This window comes from Arachis hypogaea, chromosome 13 (genome assembly GCF_003086295.3).
Source record: "Arachis hypogaea cultivar Tifrunner chromosome 13, arahy.Tifrunner.gnm2.J5K5, whole genome shotgun sequence".
NCBI lineage: Eukaryota > Viridiplantae > Streptophyta > Magnoliopsida > Fabales > Fabaceae > Arachis > Arachis hypogaea.
The window spans coordinates 70,072,127-70,091,292 of record NC_092048.1 but is presented as its reverse complement, the minus strand read 5'-3'; the positions used below and the strand labels follow the sequence as shown (position 1 = coordinate 70,091,292).

Below are 19,166 nucleotides of genomic sequence, written 5' to 3'. Positions count from 1 at the left end.
AATTAACAACCTTTATTCTGGGGAAACGGGGGTTCCTCTGATCCTTGGGGTGCTCGGTCCTACAAGAGAAGACTTTTGGCGCTTCAATTCCCTTAAGTCACGCCCTTGCTCCTCTTGTTCTTTAAACATATAGGTCAGCATTTGACTGTGTTCCTTCTGTTCTTTTATTATTTGCTCCATAGCTTCCTGTATCTTGGTAACAGACGTCTCAAGATACTCCCAGTATTCAGATTGAGGGATCTCTGGGAGGAATTCCTGTGCTCTCTTCTTGATGGGATCATCCTGTGCTTGTTGTTTTTCCATTGATGCTTTGGTGATTGGCTTCTCAATTGAGATATACTCAGTTATTCCCATCCTCACTCCAGCGTCCTTGCAGAGCAGAGAAATCACACTTGGATAAGCCAACCTGGCCTCTTTAGAATTTTTGTTAGCAATTTTGTAGAGTTCAGCTGAAATCAACTGATGAACCTCCACTTCCTTTCCCATCATGATGCAATAGATCATCACTGCTCTTTTAACTGTGACTTCAGAACGGTTGCTAGTAGGCAACAGAGAATGCCCAATGAAGTCTAGCCATCCTCTGGCGACTGGTTTGAGATCCTCTCTCTTGAGTTGATTTGGGACACCCTTTGTGTTGGTGGTCCACCTGGCTCCAGGGATACATATGTCCTCTAGAATCTTATCCAGGTCAATGTCTACTCTCATCATCCTCCTGTTGAAGGAGTCTGGATCGTCCTTTAGCTGAGGTAGCTTTAAGATCTCTCTGATCTTGTCAGGGGTGGTATGAACAATCTTTCCTCTGACCATGGTCCGAAATTCATAGAAGGCAGTTCCAGATAGTTTTTGCTTTTCAGTCTGCCACATATTAGCATAGAACTCCTGGACCATGTTCTTTCCTACTTTCGTTTCAGGATTAGCTAGGACTTCCCAGTTCCTGATTCGAATTTGCTCCTGGATCTCCAGATATTCATCTTCTTTCAGATCGAATCTAACTTCCGGGATCACTGATCTCAGACCCATTATTTTAAGATAATGGTCTGAATGTTCTTTAGATAAGAACTTCCCTTGATTCCAAAGTGGTTTTGGAACGCTCTCTTTCTTGCCTCTTGGAGTGGGTTGTTTTCCTTTAGGAGCCATGATCTTAGTGATCTCGGATAAACACACCAAACTTAAAGGTTTGCTTGTCCTCAAGCAAAAGAAAAGAAAGGAGAGGGATAGAAGGAGAGCTAGGTGCAATTGTTGATGGAGGAGGAGGGAGGCCGAACCCAAATTTAAAGGGATGGGGGGTGGGTTTTCGAAAAATTGGAAAAGATAAGATAAAAAGATTGAGTTGAAAAAGATAAGATAGAAGATATAGTTTAATTTTGAAGAGATATGATAGATTTTTGAAAAGATAAATCTGAATTTTGAAAAAGATAATATGGAGATTTGAAAAAGATATGGATTAGTTGAAAAGATTTTAAAGTGAAAAAGATAGATTTGTTTTCAGAAAAGATTTGAGAAGAGTTGGATTGAATTTGGAAAGAGGGATTTTTAGAAATTAAGGATTTTAGAAATCAGGGTTCTTAACATGTTCATGTAAAAATCATGCATTGAAACATAAAATTTGAAATTAGAATGGAAATACGTGTGGAAAAAATGAATTTGGCTCCTCCCTGCCTTCCTGGCGTTTGAACGCCCAAACACTGCCTGTTTTGGGCGTTCAGCGCCCAAATGCTGCTCTCCTGGGCGTTCAACGCCCAGCTGCTGCCATTACTGGCGTTCAACACCCAGTGGGTGCCCCTTTCTCGCGTTGAACGCCCAGATTGCTACCATTACTGGCGTTCAACGCCCAGTGGATGCCCATTTTAGGCGTTGAATGCCCAAAATATACTTTTACTGGCGTTTTCTTGCCAGTGAGCTCTTTTTCTTTGTCTTGTGTGCTGAGGTCTTCTGTAAATGATTATTTACCTTGTTGTTAATGAACTCTGTATAAACAAATAAAAATAAAAATAAAAATAAAAATAGGGCAAAATGCTTAGAGGATTGTTGCCCCATGGCTGGGTTGCCTCCCAGCAAGCGCTTCTTTATTGTCTTTAGCTGGACCTTGCTGAGCTTTTAATCTAGCTTCATCCTTGAGCATTCTTGCTCAATGTTGCCTTCAAGATAATGCTTGATTATCTGTCCATTGACAATGAACTTCTTATCAGAATCAATATCTTGAAGCTCCACATAACTATATGGTGATACACTTGTAATCACGTATGGTCCCCTCCACCGGGATTTTAGTTTCCCGGGGAATAGCCTGAGTCTAGAGTTAAACAATAGGACCTTCTGTCCTGGTTCAAAGATTCTAGATGACAGCTTTCTGTCATGCCATTTTTTTTATTTTTCTTTATAAAGCTTGGCATTTTCGAAAGCTGTGAATCTGAATTCCTCTAGCTCATTTAGCTGGAGCAATCGTTTTTCTCCTGCTAATTTGGCATCAAAGTTTAGGAATCTGGTTGTCCAGTAGGCCTTATGTTCCAGTTCCACGGGCAGGTGACATGCCTTACCATACACGAGTTGGTATGGAGATGTCCCTATGGGGGTCTTGAATGCTGTCCTGTAAGCCCACAGAGCATCATCCAAGCTCCGTGCCCAATCCTTTCTACGGGTATTTATTGTCCGTTCCAGGATTCTCTTTAATTCTCTGTTAGAGACTTCAGCTTGCCCATTGGTTTGTGGATGATATGGAGTGGCCACCTTGTGGCGAATTCCGTACCGAACCATGGCAGAGTAAAGCTGTTTATTGCAGAAGTGAGTGCCCCCATCACTGATTAGTACTCTAGGGACACCAAACCTGCTAAAGATATGTTTCTGGAGGAACTTCAGCACTATTTTAGTATCATTGGTGGGTGTGGCAATAGCCTCAACCCATTTTGATACATAGTCAACTGCCACCAGAATATAAGTGTTTGAGTATGATGGTGGGAAAGGTCCCATGAAGTCAATTCCCCATACGTCAAACAACTCAATTTCCAAGATTCCTTGTTGAGGCATGGCGTAACCATGAGGCAGATTACCAGCTCTTTGGCAACTGTCACAATTACGTACAAACTCTCGGGAATCTTTATAGAGTGTGGGCCAATAGAAGCCACATTGGAGGACCTTGGTGGCTGTTCGCTCACCTCTGAAATGGCCTCCATATTGAGATCCGTGGCAATGCCACAGGATCCTCTGTGCTTCTTCTCTAGGCACACACCTACGGATAATTCCGTCTGCACATCTCTTAAAGAGATAAGGTTCATCCCACAAGTAGTACTTTGCATCAGTAATTAATTTCTTCTTTTGTATCCTGTTGTACTTCTTGGGTATGAACCTTGCAGCTTTATAGTTTGCAATATCGGCAAACCATGGTGCTTCCTGAATGGCAAATAAATGCTTATCAGGAAACGTCTCAGAGATCTCAAGAAAGAGGAGGGACGTCCCTTCCACTGGCTCTATCCGGGACAGATGATCAGCCACTTGGTTCTCTGTCCCTTTTCTGTCTCTTATTTCTATATCAAACTCTTGCAGAAGCAATACCCATCTGATGAGCCTGGGTTTTGAATCCTGCTTTGTGAGTAGATATTTAAGAGCAGCATGGTCAGTATACACAATCACTTTTGATCCTACTAAGTATGATCTGAACTTGTCAATGGCGTAAACCACTGCAAGTAGTTATTTTTCTGTGGTTGTGTAATTTTTTTGGGCATCATTTAGAACGCGACTGGCATAATAAATGACATGCAGAAGCTTGTCGTGCCTCTGTCCCAATACTGCACCAATGGCATGATCACTGGCATCACACATTAGCTCAAATGGTAATGTCCAGTCTGGTGCAGAAATGACTGGTGCTGTGACCAGCTTAGCTTTCAGCGTTTCAAACGCCTGCAGGCACTCTATGTCAAACACAAATGGCGTGTCAGCAGCTAGCAGATTGCTTAGAGGTTTTGCGATTTTTGAAAAATCCTTTATAAACCTCCTATAGAATCCTGCATGCCCCAGAAAGCTTCTGATTGCCTTAACATTGGCAGGTGGTGGTAATTTTTCAATTACCTCTATTTTTGCTTGATCCACCTCTATTCCCTTGTTTGATATTTTATGCCCAAGGACAATTCCTTCAGTCACCATGAAGTGACACTTTTCCCAGTTTAAAACTAGGTTGGTTTCTTGGCATCTTTTCAGAACAAGTTTCAGGTGATCAAGACAGGAGCTGAATGAGTCTCCATATACTGAGAAGTCATCCATGAAGACTTCCAGAAATTTTTTCACCATATCAGAGAAAATAGAGAGCATGCATCTCTGGAAGGTTGCAGGCACATTACATAGCCCAAATGGCAACCTTCTGTAAGCAAACACTCCAGATAGACATGTGAATGCTGTTTTCTCTTGATCCTGGGGATCTACTGCAATCTGGTTAGCCTGAGTAGCCATCCAAAAAGCAGTAATAATCATGACCTGCTAGTCTTTCTAGCATCTGGTCTATGAATGGTAAAGGAAAATGATCCTTTCTGGTGGCTGTATTGAGCCTTCTGTAGTCAATACACATGCGCCACCCTGTAACTGTTCTTGTAGGAACCAGTTCATTTTTTTCATTATGAATCACTGTCATGCCTCCCTTTTTTGGGATGACTTGAACAGGGCTCACCCAGGGGATATCAGAAATAGGATAAATAATCCCAGCCTCCAGTAATTTGGTGACCTCTTTCTGCACCACTTCTTTCATGGCTGGATTTAGCCGCCTCTGTGGTTGCACCACTGGTTTGGCATTATCCTCCAATAAGATTTTGTGCATGCATCTAGCTGGGCTTATGCCCTTAAGGTCACCTATGGACCACCCAAGAGCTGTCTTGTGTGTCCTTAGCACTTGAATAAGTGCTTCCTCTTCCTGTGAATTTAAGGCAGAGCTTATGATCACTGGAAAAGTATCACCTTCTCCTAGAAATGCATATTTTAAGGATGGTGGTAATGGCTTGAGCTCGGGTTTAGGAGGTTTTTCCTCTTTCAGAAGAAATTTCAGAGGCTCTTTCATGTCCTCTGAATCCTCCAAATCAGGCTGAACATCTTTAAAGATGTCTTCCAACTCTGATTCAAGACTCTCAGCCATGTTGATCTCTTCTACCAAGGCGTCAATAAGATCAACTTTCATGCAGTCTGTTGATGTGTCTGGATGCTGCATGGCTTTGACAACGTTCAACTTGAACTCATCATCATTGACTCTCAGGGTTATTTCCCCCTGTTGGACGTCAATAAGGGATCGTCCAGTTGCTAGGAAGGGTCTTCCTAGAATGAGAGTAGCACTCTTGTGCTCCTCCATTTCCAGCACAACAAAGTCAGTGGGAAAGGCGAATGGCCCAACCCTGACAATCATGTCTTCAATCACGCCTGATGGGTATTTAGTGGAGCCATCAGCAAGTTGAAGACATATCCGGGTTGGTTTAACTTCTTCAGTTAAACCAAGCTTTCTGATAGTGGATGCAGGTATTAGGTTGATGCTTGCCCCAAGATTGCATAAAGCTGTCTTGGTACAATTATCTTCCAATATGCATGGTATCAGGAAGCTCCCGGGGTCTTTAAGCTTTTCAGGAAAGCTTTTCAGAATGACTGCACTACATTCTTCAGTGAGGAGAACTCTTTCTGTTTCTCTCCAATCCTTCTTATGACTCAAGATCTCTTTCATGAACTTGGCATAAGAAGGTATTTGCTCAAGTGCCTCTGCAAATGGAATCTTTATTTCAAGAGTCCTGAGATAATTTGCAAAGCGAGCAAATTGCTTATCTTGCTCTTCTTTCCGGAGTTTTTGAGGATAAGGTATCTTGGCTTTATATTCTTCAACCTTAGTTGCTGCAGGTTTATTGCCTACAGAAGTGGTTGAAGAAGCCTTTTTAGAGGGGTTGTCATCAGCACTTGTGTGTGTCTGATCCCTCACTGGCAATTGAGTGCCAGAGTTCGAAGCTGGAGTGACGTGAGAAGCTAACTCCTTGTCTGTTCCTGGCATTTGAACGCCAAAATTGTGCCCATTTTGGGCGTTCAGCGCCAGATCCTGCCCATTTTGGGCGTTCAACGCCAGATCCTTGCCCATTTCTGGCGTTGAACGCCAGTCCTGCTTTGTAACTGGCATTGAACGCCAGTTTTGGCCATGGTCTGGGCGTTCAGCGCCAGCCTTCCACCAATTTTCTGGCGTTTTAGCACCAAAATTATTTTTCCCTGGGCTCTTACTGTCCTCAGGTGATTTTTTGGTGGTTTGCTCATTTCTTAGCTTTTTGCTGCCTTGAGGTGGGGTATTTAATGTTTTCCCACTTCTTAGTTGAACTGCTTGGCATTCTTCTGCTATTTGCCTTGACAGCTGCTGCTTTGTTTGCTTAAACTTTTCGTCCATATGTATATTAGCCATCCTTGTCTCTTGTAGCCTGTCTTTAAATTCGGCTAGCTGCTTTGTTAGAAAGTCCAATTGCTGATTGAATTCAGCAGCTTGTTTTACAGGACTGAGTTCAGCAGTTACTGTTTTAACCTCTTCATTCATGGAAGGGTTGCTACTTAGGTACAGATGCTGATTCCTGGCAACTGTATCAATGAGCTCTTGAGCCTCTTCAATTGTCTTTCTCATGTGGATAGATCCACCAGCTGAGTAATCTAGAGACATCTGAGCTCCTTCTGCAAGCCCATAGTAGAAGATGTCTAACTAAACCCACTCTGAAAACATTTCAGAGGGGCATTTTCGTAGCATCTCTCTGTATCTCTCCCAGGCATCATAAAGAGATTCATTATCTCCTTGCTTGAACCCTTGGATGTCCAGCCTTAGCTGTGTCATCCTTTTTGGAGGGAAATATTGATTCAGGAATTTTTCTGTCAGCTGTTTCCATATCTTTATGCTGGCCTTAGGTTGGTTATTTAACCACCTCTTAGCTTGATCTTTTACAGCAAATGGAAACAGTAATAGTCTGTAGACATCCTGATCTATTTCCTTATCATGTACTGTGTCAGCAATTTGTAAAAATTGTGCCAGAAACTCTGTAGGTTCTTCCTGTGGAAGACCGGAATACTGGCAACTTTGCTGCACCATGATAATGAGCTGAGGATTCAACTCAAAGCTATTGACTCCAATGGAGGGTATGCAGATACTACTCCCATATGAAGCAGTAAAGGGGTTAGAATATGACCCCAGAGTCCTCCTGGACTGTTCATTTCCGCTTAGGTCCATGATGGAGAAAGGGAGATGATGTAAAGTAGAAAAAATATTTTTATTTATTTATTTATTAATTTATTTCGAAAATAAAATAGATCAAAATAAAATAAATAAAAATGAGTAATAGATTTTCGAAAAAGTGAGGAGAGAGAAAGTGGTTAGGAGATTTTGAAAAAGATTTTAAATTTTGAAATAAAAATCTGAATTTTTAAAGGAGAGAGAAAAACAATAAGATAACACAGGATTTAAAATTTTTAGATCTGAGGTTCCTTATTTTCGAAAATTTTGGGGGGAAAAAACACCAAGGAACACCAAACTTAAAAATTTTAAGATCAAGACACAAGGAAAACTTAAGAACACTTTGAAGATTCACAAGAACACGAGAACACAAAGGAAGAACACCAAACTTAGAATTTTTAGAAAACCAAAATAAATTTTTGAAAACACAGAAAAATCAGCAAGAAAATACCAAACTTAAAGTTTGGCACAGGATTTAATATAAAAATTATTTTTTTTTTTGAAAAAGATTTTAAAAAGAAAATAAGGATTCTAAGATTCTAACACAACAATAAAAAGAGACTCTAAACAAAAAAGAGAAATTTTTTTCCTAATCTAAGCAACAAAATAGACCGTTAGTTGTCCAAACTCGAACAATCCCCGGCAACGGCACCAAAAACTTGGTGCACGAATTATGAATCACACTTTTCACAACTCGTACCACTAACCAGCAAGTGCACTGGGTCGTCCAAATAATACCTCACGTGAGTAAGGGTCGAATCCCACGGAGATTGTTGGTTTGAAGCACTCTATGGTTATCTTGTAAATCTTAGTCAGGAAGTCAATTATGTTTATCAGTTGAATTGCAAATAAACGATAGAGCATGGATTAAAGGTTACTTGTTATGCAGTAATGGAGAATATGTTGGAGTTTTGGAGATGCTTTGTCTTCTGAATCTTTGCTTTCCTCTGTCTTCTTGTTCACGCACGCACGTCCTCCTATGGCAAGCTATGTGTTGGTGGATCACCGTTGTCAATGGCTACCTTCCATCCTTCCAGTAAAAACTACGCTCACGCGCTCTGTCACAGCACGGCTAATCACCGGTTGGTTCTCGATCCGGTTGGAATAGGATTTACTATCCTTTGGCGTCTGTCACTAACGCCCAGCCTTCAGGAGTTTGAAGCTCGTCACAGTCATTCAATCCTTGAATCCTACTCGGAATACCACAGACAAGGTTTAGACTTTCCGGATTCTCATGAATGCTGCCATCAGTTCTAGCTTATACCACGGAGATTTTGATTAAGGAATCTAAGAGATACTCATTCAATCGTATATAGAACGGAGGTGGTTGTCAGGCATACGTTCATGATTTGAGGAAGGTGATGAGTGTCATAGATCATCACTTCCATCACAGTTAAGCGCGAATGAACATCTTAGATAGGAACAAGCGTGTTTGAATGGAAAACAGAAATACTTGCATTAATTCATCGAGACACAGCAGAGCTCCTCACCCCCAACAATGGGGTTTAGAGACTCATGCCGTCAGAGAATACAAATTTTAGATCTAAAATATCATGAGGTACAAAAATAAGTTTCTAAAAGTTGTTTAAATACTAAACTAGTAGCCTAGGTTTACAAAAAATGAGTAAACTATGATGGATGATGCAGAGATCCACTTCTGGGGCCCACTTGGTGTGTGCTGGGCTGAGATTTAAGCAATTCACGTGCAGAGGCCATTTGTGGAGTTGAACGCCAGTTTTTGTGCCAGTTTGGGCGTTCAACTCCAGCTTTTGATCCTTTTCTGGCGCTGGACGCCAGAATTGGGCAGAGAACTGGCGTTGAACGCCAGTTTACGTCGTCTATCCTTGTGCAAAGTATGGACTATTATATATTGCTGGAAAGCCCTGGATGTCTACTTTCCAACGCAATTGGAAGCATGCGATTTCGAGTTCTGTAGCTCCAAAAAGTCCACTTTGAGTGCAGGGAGGTCAGAATCCAACAGCATCAGCAGTCCTTTTTCAGCCTGAATCAGATTTTTGCTCAGCTCCTTCAATTTCAGCCAGAAAAATACCTGAAATTATAGAAAAACACACAACTCATAGTAAAGTCCAGAAATATGAATTTTTCCTAAAAACTAATGGAAATAAACTAAAAACTAGCTAGATCATACTCAAAACTATATGAAATTAACCCCAAAAAGCGTATAAAATATCCGCTCATCACTCCTCCTGGTGGATTTGTTGGGTTTGTTGAGTGTTCCTCCATATCTTGGAACTCTTCTTCTGAATCCTCTTCTCCAACAATGCCTTTCCCTCTTTCAGCTCTTCTTAATCTCCTGAGGGTTCTTTCGTCTTGTTCACAAAAGGTGTGTATAGCTCCCATTGTCCCTGACATACAAACCAAACATAAAAAATCACACAAAACCAGAAAGATAGTAACACTTCAATCCATTGCTAGAGTGAAATTTTAGTTAGCTTAAGCAAAAATTCAAACAGTTAGTGTGTTAGTGAAGAAAAATTAAGGAAACAGAAAAGAAAAAGTGCTTGATCTAGATCTCCACTTCACTTAATCAATGTCAATCTAATCAATCCCCGGCAACGGCGCAAAAAACTTGATGGTGTATTTTTGGAAAATGAATTTCAAGCACACAAATCTAACCGACAAGTGTACCGGGTCGCATCAAGTAATAATAACTCACATGAGTGAGGTCGATCCCATAGGGATTGAAGGATTGAGCAATTTTAGTTTAGTCGTTGATTTAGTCAAGCGAATCAAGTATTGGTTTGAGTGGTTTGTAATTGACAGAAGCTAAATTGCATGAAATGTAAAGAGAGAGGGAAGAATTGCAGTAAATTAAAGAGAACAAAAAGTAAAAGTGCTGAATCTTAAAGAACAAGTAAATTAAATTGCAGAAGCTTAGATTGCAAGAAATGTAAATGAATGAATCTTAAAGTGCAAGGAATATAAATTGCTTGAATTGTAAAAGGGTTCAGGGAGCTGGGATTGCAGAAGTTAAACAATCACAAGTGAATTGCAACAAGCAGAAGAGCAAAAGATGAATCGAATTGAAGTAGATCTCAAACAGAAAAGTAAAAATGCTTGAAAAATTTAAAACAGAAAGTAAATGTAGCTTAATTTCAGAAGTTAAAAGAGAAATGGAAGATCTCAGGAGTGGAAGAGACTAGAAAACAAGTCTAGATCTCAAATCCTTCCTTGATCCAACAAGAACAATTGCAAAAGAAATAGAAAAGTAAATTGCAGAAGAAAAGAGAAGAATGAAAGTAGTAAACAGAATTTGCAATCAAATCACAGTTTCTAGAATTATGCAGAGAGACAAACAAGAGATATCAAGGTGAGATTAAAACAGAATTTCTTCAATTCTTCACCTAAGATCCAAGACAAGAAGTAAAGAGTGCTCAAGCAAGAACAAGGAAGAAGAGAGATCAATTCTCCATCCCAATTCTCAGAAATCCAAATTCAAAGTAAAAACTCTCCAAATTACAAAAATGAAAATTCTCAAAGAAGCAAAAAAAGGTCCTCACTAAATCAAACTAGCTTCTATTTATACACTTTCTATTCTTAGATTTTAGAATTTGGAGTGGGCTTTTTAATTTGGTGAAGAATTGAATTTAAATTGAATTTTGGTCCAATTTTAGCCCAAGAGTGTTTGCTCCCAGTGGAGTGCTCTGCTCGTAGTGATAGCGGAGCATCAATGCTTGCATTTGGCCTCTTTGTTGCGTGCCAAGGTTGGGTGCCTCAGGATAGCGCTCTGCTCTTATGGGGAGCAGAGCATTGCCTTGTCTTGGAGCTTGTCTTGTGCGCACCAAGCTCCCTGGGCCGTGTCAAATCGTGCCTTATGCACCAAGGAACAAGGGAAGTAGCGCTCTGCTCTTGCTAAGAGCGTAGCACTCCCTTTGCTTTGGAGAGGTTTCAAGTTCGAAACCTTGGGGAGGCATTGCTGGCTCTTTTTCTTTGTGAAGGAAACAAGGTTGGTGCATGCATTGAGTGGGAGTGCCTTGGGTTCGAAACTTAGGGGATGCCTTTGGCCAATTTTTGGCTTATTTCCTTTGTGAGTAGCGCTCCCCCACTCCCCCTTACTCATGAGTTCGAACCTTGTAGCTTTCACTAGCAAACTTCTTCCTTGAATTTATTTTTGAGTGAAGCCCGATAATGCTCTTGACAAGAGCGGAGCATCATTCTTCTCCCCTTTCTCTCTTGGTTCAAAATTGTGCTCCACTCTCAAGGGGAGCGTAGCATCCAAGTCTTGCTTCCTTGGTTCATTGTTGTGCTCCCTTAGAGAGTGCTCCGCTCTTGGAGAGAGCGTTGTGCTTCCTCCTTCCATGTGCCATGCTTCCTTGTTTCCTTTGCCACACTCTTCTCTTCCTTGGGCCACGCTTCTTAGGCCACACTTTCTTGTTTTCTTCTTTTCTTCACCTACAAGTAATCAAAATAACCAATCAAAGTATCACCAAATTCACAAGGTTTATAAATCATTTGAATATCAATTAAAGTTTGCTTGAACCTCATGATTTAGTATCATTTAAATGGTGGTTGGTGCACGAAATTGTGATCTCCAGGCTCGAACAAATCCTGGTAATGGCTCCAACGCTTGGTGCTCTGATCTTAATTCATAATTGTCACAACTTCGATACAACTAACCAGCAAGTGCACTGGGTCGTCCAAGTAATACCTTACGTGAGTAAGGGTCGAATCCCACGGAGATTGTTGGTATGAAGCAAGCTATGGTCACCTTGTAAATCTCAGTCAGGCAGATATAAAGTGATAATGGTGTTTTCGAATTTAATATAATAAGATAGGGATAGAAATACTTATGTAAATCATTGGTAGGAATTTCAGATAAGCGAGTGGAGATGCTTTTCGTTCCTCTGAACCTCTGCTTTCCTGCTATCTTTATCCAATTAGTCTTACTCCTTTCCATGGCTGGCTTTATGTGATACATCACCACTGTCAATGGCTACTTTCGGTCATCTCTCAGGAAAATGATCCAATGCCCTGTCACGGCACGGCTAATCGTCTGGAGGCATCACCCTTGCCAATGGCTTCATCTTATCCTCTCAGTGAATAATATGCTCACGCACCCTGTCACGGCACGGTTATTCATCTGTCGGTTCTCGATCATGCTGGAATAGGATTTACTATCCTTTTGCGTCTGTCACTAACGCCCTGCAATCGCGAGTTAGGAGCTCGTCACAGTCATTCAATCATTGAATCCTACTCGGAATACCACAGACAAGGTTTAGACCTTCCGGATTCTCTTGAATGCCGCCATCATTCTAGCTTACGCCACGAAGATTCTGGTTAGGAGATCTAAGAGATATTCATTCTAGCTTAATTCATGTAGAACGGAAGTGTTTGTCAGGCACGCGTTCATAGGGGAGAAGGATGATGAGCGTCACACATAATCATCACCTTCATCACGTTCTTGGGTGCGAATGGATATCTTAGAACCAAAATAAGAAGAATTGAATAGAAAACAGTAGTACTTTGCATTAATCTTTGAGGAACAGCAGAGCTCCACACCTTAATCTATGGAGTGTAGAAACTCTACCGTTAAAAATACATAAGTGAAAGGTCCAGGCATGGCCGATATGGCCAGCCCCCTAAAACGTGATCAAAGGATCATAAGGTAATCCAAAGATGTCAAATACAATAGTAAGAGGTCCTATTTATAATAAACTAGCTACTAGGGTTTACATGAGTAAGTAATTGATGTACAAATCCACTTCCGGGGCCCACTTGGTGCGTGCTTGGGCTTGGGATTGAGTGTTACACGTGCAGAGGCCATTTGTGGAGTTGAACGCCAGTTTCTGTGCCAGTTTGGGCGTTCAACTCTGGTTTTGGATCCTTTTCTGGCGCTGGACGCCAGATTTTGGCAGAAGGCTGGCGTTGAACGCCAGTTTACATCGTCAATTCTTGGCCAAAGTATAGACTATTATATATTGCTGGAAATCCCTGGATGTCTACTTTCCAACTCAATTGAAAGCGCGCAATTTTGAGTTCTGTAGCTCCAGAAAATCCACTTTGAGTGCAGGGAGGTCAGAATCCAACAGCATCAACAGTCCTTTTTCAACCTCTGAATCTGATTTCTGCTCAAGTCCCTCAATTTCAGTCAGAAGATACCTGAAATTACAGAAAAACACACAAACTCATAGTAAAGTCCAGAAATGTGAATTTAACACAAAATCTATTAAAAACATCCCTAAAAGTAACTAGATCCTACTAAAAACATACTAAAAACAATGTCAAAAAGCGTATAAATTATCCGCTCATCACAACACCAAACTTAAATTGTTGCTTGTCCCCAAGCAACTGAAAATCAAAATAGGATAAAAAGAATAGAATATACTATAAATTCCAAACTATCAATGAAACATAGCTTCAATCATATGAGCGGGACTTATAGCTTTTTGCCTCTTTAATAGTTTTGGCATCTCACTTTATCCATTGAGGTTCAGAATGATTGGCATCTATAGGAACTTCAGATTTCGAATAGTGTTATTGACTCTCCTAGTTCAGTATGATGATTCTTGAACACAGCTTCTTTATGAGTCTTGGCCGTGGCCCTAAGCACTTTGTTTTCCAGTATTACCACCGGATACATAAATGCCACAGACACATAATTGGGTGAACCTTTTCAGATTGTGACTCAGCTTTGCTAAAGTCCCCAATTAGAGGTGTCCAGGGTTCTTAAGCACACTCTTTTTTTTTTCTGCTTTGGACCTTGACTTTAACCGCTCAGTCTCAAGTTTTCACTTGACACCTACACGCCACAAGCACATGGTTAGGGACAGCTTGGTTTAGCCGCTTAGACTGGGATTTTATTCCTTTAGGCCCTCCTATCCACTGATGCTCAAAGCCTTGGGATCTTTTTTATTTGCCCTTGCCTTTTGGTTTTAAGGGTTATTGGCTTTTTCTGCTTGCTTTTTCTTTTTCTTTCTTTTTTTTTTTTGCCTATTTTTTTCTTTTTTTTTTCCTTTTTTTTTTCTGCAAGCTTTGTTCTTTGCTGCTCTTTCTTGCTTCAAGAATCATTTTTATGATTTTTCAGATTATCAAATAACATGTCTCCTAGTCATTATTCTTTCAAGAGCCAACATATTTAACATTCTTAAACAACAACTTCAAAAGACATATGCACTGTTCAAGCATACATTCAGAAAACAAGAAGCATTATCACCACATCAATATAATTAAACTAAGTTCAAGGATAAATTCGAAACTCATGTACTTCTTGTTCTTTTGAATTAAAACATTTTTCATTTAAGAGAGGTGATGGATTCATAGGACATTTATAACTTTAAGACATAGTTACTAACTACTAATGATCATGTAATGAAGACACAAACATGGATAAGCACATAACATATAAAACGAAAAAAACAGAAGAAAAAAGAACAAGGAATGAATCCACCTTAGTGACGGTGGCGTTTCCTTCTTGAGGAACCAATGATGTCCTTGAGCTTTTCTATGTCTCTTCCTTGTCTTTGTTGCTCCTCCTTCATTGCTTTTAGATCTTCTCTGATTTCATGAAGGATGATGGAGTGCTCTTGATATTCCACCCTTAGTTGCTTCCAATAATTGTGTGTAAGAAAATGTATCCCCTGAGGTATCTCAGGGATCTCTTGATTTGCAGTCAAATGTTCTACCACTGAGCTATAGATCCTTTACATAATTGTTTTACCACACCAAACTTAGAATGTTGCTCGCCCTCGAGCAAAAGAAGAAGGAATAGATGAAGAAGAAGATGTGGAAATAAAAACTAGGATTATGAGGAGGTAAAGTGGGGATCCTGTGGGGTCCACAGATCCTGAGATGATCCTGTGGTGTCCACAGATCCTGAGGTGTCAAGGCATTTACATCCCTGCACCAATTTACGCATGCAAAATGCCCTTGCACACAACTCTGGGCGTTCAGCGCCAGGTTGGTGCCCATTTTGGGCGTTCAACGCCCCTTTGCTGCCATTTCTGGCGTTGAACGCCAGAACCATGCTTGTTCTGGGCGTTCAGCGCCAGGATGCTCCTATTCTGGGCGTTCAGCGCCAGAACTATGCTCTGTTCTGGCGTTTGAACGCCAGACAAATGCTCCTCCAGGGTGTGATTTTTCTTCTGCTGTTTTTGATTCCGTTTTCAATTTTTATATTTATTTTGTGACTCCACATGATCATGAACCTAAGAAAACATGAAAACAATAAAAATAAGAATTAGATAAACACTGGGTTGCCTCCCAACAAGCGCTTCTTTAATGTCAATAGCTTGACAGTGGGCTCTCATGGAGCCTCACAGATGTGCAGAGCTTTGTTGAGACTCTTCAACACCAAACTTAGAGTTTGGATATGGGAGTTCAACACCAAACTTAGAGTTTGGTTGTGGCCTCCCAACACCAAACTTAGAGTTTGACTGTGGGGGCACTGGTTGACTCTGCTTGGAGAGAAGCTTTGGCTGCTTCCTCTCCATGGTTGTAGAGGGAGATCCTTGAGTTTTGAATACAAGGGAGTTCTCATTCCATTGAAGGAATATTTCACCTCTGTCAACATCAATCACAGCTCTTGCTGTGGCCAGGAAAGGTCTTCCTAGGATGATAGATTCATCCTCTTCCTTTCCAGTATCCAAGACTATGAAATCAGTAGGTATGTAAAGGCCCTCAACCTTTACTAATACATCTTCTACTTGTCCATAAGCCTGTCTTCTTGAGCTGTCTGCCATCTCTAGTGAGATTTTAGCAGCTTGCACCCCATAGATTCCCAGTTTCTCTATTACAGAGAGGGGCATGAGGTTTATTCCTGAACCAAGGTCACACAGAGCTTTAAAGATCATGGTGCCTATGGTGCAGGGTATTATGAACTTTCCAGGATCCTGTCTCTTCTGAGGCAATGTCAGTTGATCCAGATCACTTAGTTCATTGATGAACAAGGGAGGTTCAACTTCCCAAGCATCTATGCCAAATAATTTGGCATTCAGCTTCATGATTGCACCAAGAAACTTGGCAGTTTGCTCTTCAGTGACATCCTCATTCTCTTCAGAAGAGGAATACTCATCAGAGCTCATGAAGGGCATAAGGAGGTTCAATGGGATCTCTATAGTCCCTAGATGAGCCTCAGAGTCCTTTGATTCCCCAGAGGGAAGCTCCTTATTGATCACTGGACGTCCCAGGAGGTCTTCCTCCTTGGGATTCACGTCCTCTCCTTTCCTCACAGGTTCGGCCATGACACTTATGTCAATGGCCTTACACTCTCCTTTTGGGTTCTCTTCTGTATTGCTTGGGAGAGTACTAGGAGGGATTTCAGTGATCCTTTTACTCAGCTGGCCCACTTGTGCTTCCAAATTTCTAATGGAAGACCTTGTTTCATTCATGAAACTTACAGTGGCCTTAGATAGATCAGAGACTAGATTTGCTAAATTAGAAGCGTTTTGTCCAGAGTTCTCTGTCTGTTGCTGAGTTGATGATGGAAAAGGTTTGCTATTGCTAAACCTGTTTCTTCCACCATTGTTAAAGCCTTGTTGAGGCTTCTGATCCTTCCATGAGAAATTTGGATGATTTCTCCATGTTGAGTTATAGGTGTTTCCATAAGGTTCACCTAAGTAATTTACCTCTGCTATTGCAGGGTTCTCAGGATCATAGGCTTCTTCTTCAGAAGATGCCTCTTGAGTACTGTTGGATGCAGCTTGCATTCCATGCAGACTCTGAGAGATCATATTGACTTGCTGAGTCAATATTTTATTCTGAGCCAATATGGCATTCAGAGTATCAATTTCAAGAACTCCCTTCTTCATAGGCGTCCCATTATTCACAGGATTCCTTTCAGAAGTGTACATGAACTGGTTATTAGCAACCATGTCAATGAGTTCTTGAGCTTCTGCAGGCGTTTTCTTTAGGTGAATGGATCCACCTGCAGAAGTGTCCAGTGACATCTTTGATAGCTCAGACAGACCATCATAGAATATATCCAGGATGGTCCATTCTGAAAGCATGTCAGAAGGACACTTTTTGGTCAACTGTTTGTATCTTTCCCAAGCTTCATAGAGAGATTCACCTTCTTTCTGTCTGAAAGTTTGAACATCAGCTCTAAGCTTGCTCAGCTTTTGAGGAGGAAAGTACTTGGCTAAGAAAGCCGTGACCAGCTTATCCCAAGAGTTCAGGCTGTCTTTAGGTTGAGAATCCAACCATAATCTAGCTCTGTCTCTTACAGCAAAAGGGAAAAGCATGACCCTGTAGACTTCAGGATTTACGCCATTAGTCTTAACAGTATCACATATCTGCAAGAATTCAGTTAAGAACTGAAAAGGATCTTCAGATGGAAGTCCATGAAACTTGCAGTTCTGCTGCATCAGAGAAACTAACTGAGGTTTCAGCTCAAAGTTGTTTGCTCCAATGGCAGGAATGGAGATGCTTCTTCCATGTAAATTGGAATTAGGTGCAGTAAAGTCACCAAGCATCCTTCTTTCATTATTATTATTTTCGGCTGCCATCTCCTCTGCCTGTTCGAAAATTTCTGAAAGGTTATCTCTGGATTGTTGTATTTTAGCTTCTCTTAATTTTCTCTTCAGAGTCCTTTCAGGTTCTGGATCTGCTTCCACAAGAATGTTCTTATCCTTGCTCCTGCTCATATACAAGGAAGAATGGACAGAAAAATAATAATAATAATAGAGATCCTTTATACCACAGTATAGGGATCCCTGTGTGAGTAGAAGAAGAGGGGGGAGATAAAGGATGTGATGTAAAGGAAGAAACACAACTGTGAGGAGGCTTTGAGAAGTGAGATGAGATGTTAGGATATGAATGAATAAGTAGAATGAGATGGGGGAAGGAAAATTTTCGAAAATTATTTTGAAAAAGAGTTAGTGATTTTTGAAAAATGGTTTTTGAAAATTGTTAGTATTTTTTTTCGAAATTTTTTTTTTTAAATTTAAAAATAAAAACAATTAGTTAATTAAAAAGAAATTTTTGAAAAAGAGGGAGATATTTTTGAAAATTGAGAGAGAGAGAGTTAGTTAGGTGGTTTTGAAAAAGATAAGAAACAAACAACAAGTTAGTTAGTTAGTTGAAACAAATTTTGAAAAGATAGGAAGTTAGGAAGTTAGAAAAGATATTTTGAAAAGATATTTTTGAAAAAGAAGGAAGATATTTTCGAAAATGAGAGAGAGAGGGTTAGTTAGGAGGTTTTGAAAAAGTTAAGAAACAAACAAAAAGTTGGTTAGTTAGTTGAAACAAATTTTGAAAAGATAAGAGGTTAGGAAGTTAGAAAAGATATTTTGAAAAGATATTTTTTTTGAAAAAGATAAGATAAGAAGATATTTTGAAAAGATATGATAGGAATTAGTTTTGAAAAAGATTTGATTTTTAAAATCACAATTAATGACTTGATTCATAAGAAATCACAAGATATGATTTTAGAACTTAAAGTTTGAATCTTTCTTAACAAGCAAGTAACAAACTTCAAATTTTTGAATCAAAACATTAATTGATTAGTTATTTTCGAAAATTTGGTATAAAAATAAGAAAAATATTTTTGAAAAATATTTTTGGAATTTTTGAAAATAACTAAGAATTTTGAAAAAGATTTGATTTTTGAAAAAGATTTTGAAAAAGATAAGATTTTCAAATTGAAAATTTGATTTGACTCATGAGAAACAATTTGATTTTAAAAATTTTTGAAAAAGTCAATCCAAATTTTCGAATTTGATGAGAGAAAAAGGAAAAGATATTTTTTTTATTTTTGAATTTTAATGAAAAACATGAAAAATATGCAATGCATGAAATTTTTAGATCAAAACATGTGATGCATGCAAGAATGCTATGAATGTCAAGATGAACACCAAGAACACTTTGAATGTCATGATGAACATTAAGAACATATTTTTGAAAAATTTTTAATGCAAAGAAAACATGCAAGACACCAAACTTAGAATTCTTTAATGCTTACGCACTAAGAATTCAAGAATGCATATGAAAAACATGAAAAGAC

At 39.8% G+C, this 19,166-nt stretch overlaps 1 non-coding gene across 1 annotated transcript; it reads left to right on the top strand.

Annotated features, from left to right (window-relative positions):
* Positions 1–17,166: 17,166 nt before the first annotated feature.
* Positions 17,167–17,274, top strand: LOC112739152 (small nucleolar RNA R71). The gene has a single exon (XR_003170090.1). It is a non-coding gene; the product is annotated as a small nucleolar RNA R71 (small nucleolar RNA).
* The last annotated feature ends 1,892 nt before the right edge of the window (positions 17,275–19,166 follow it).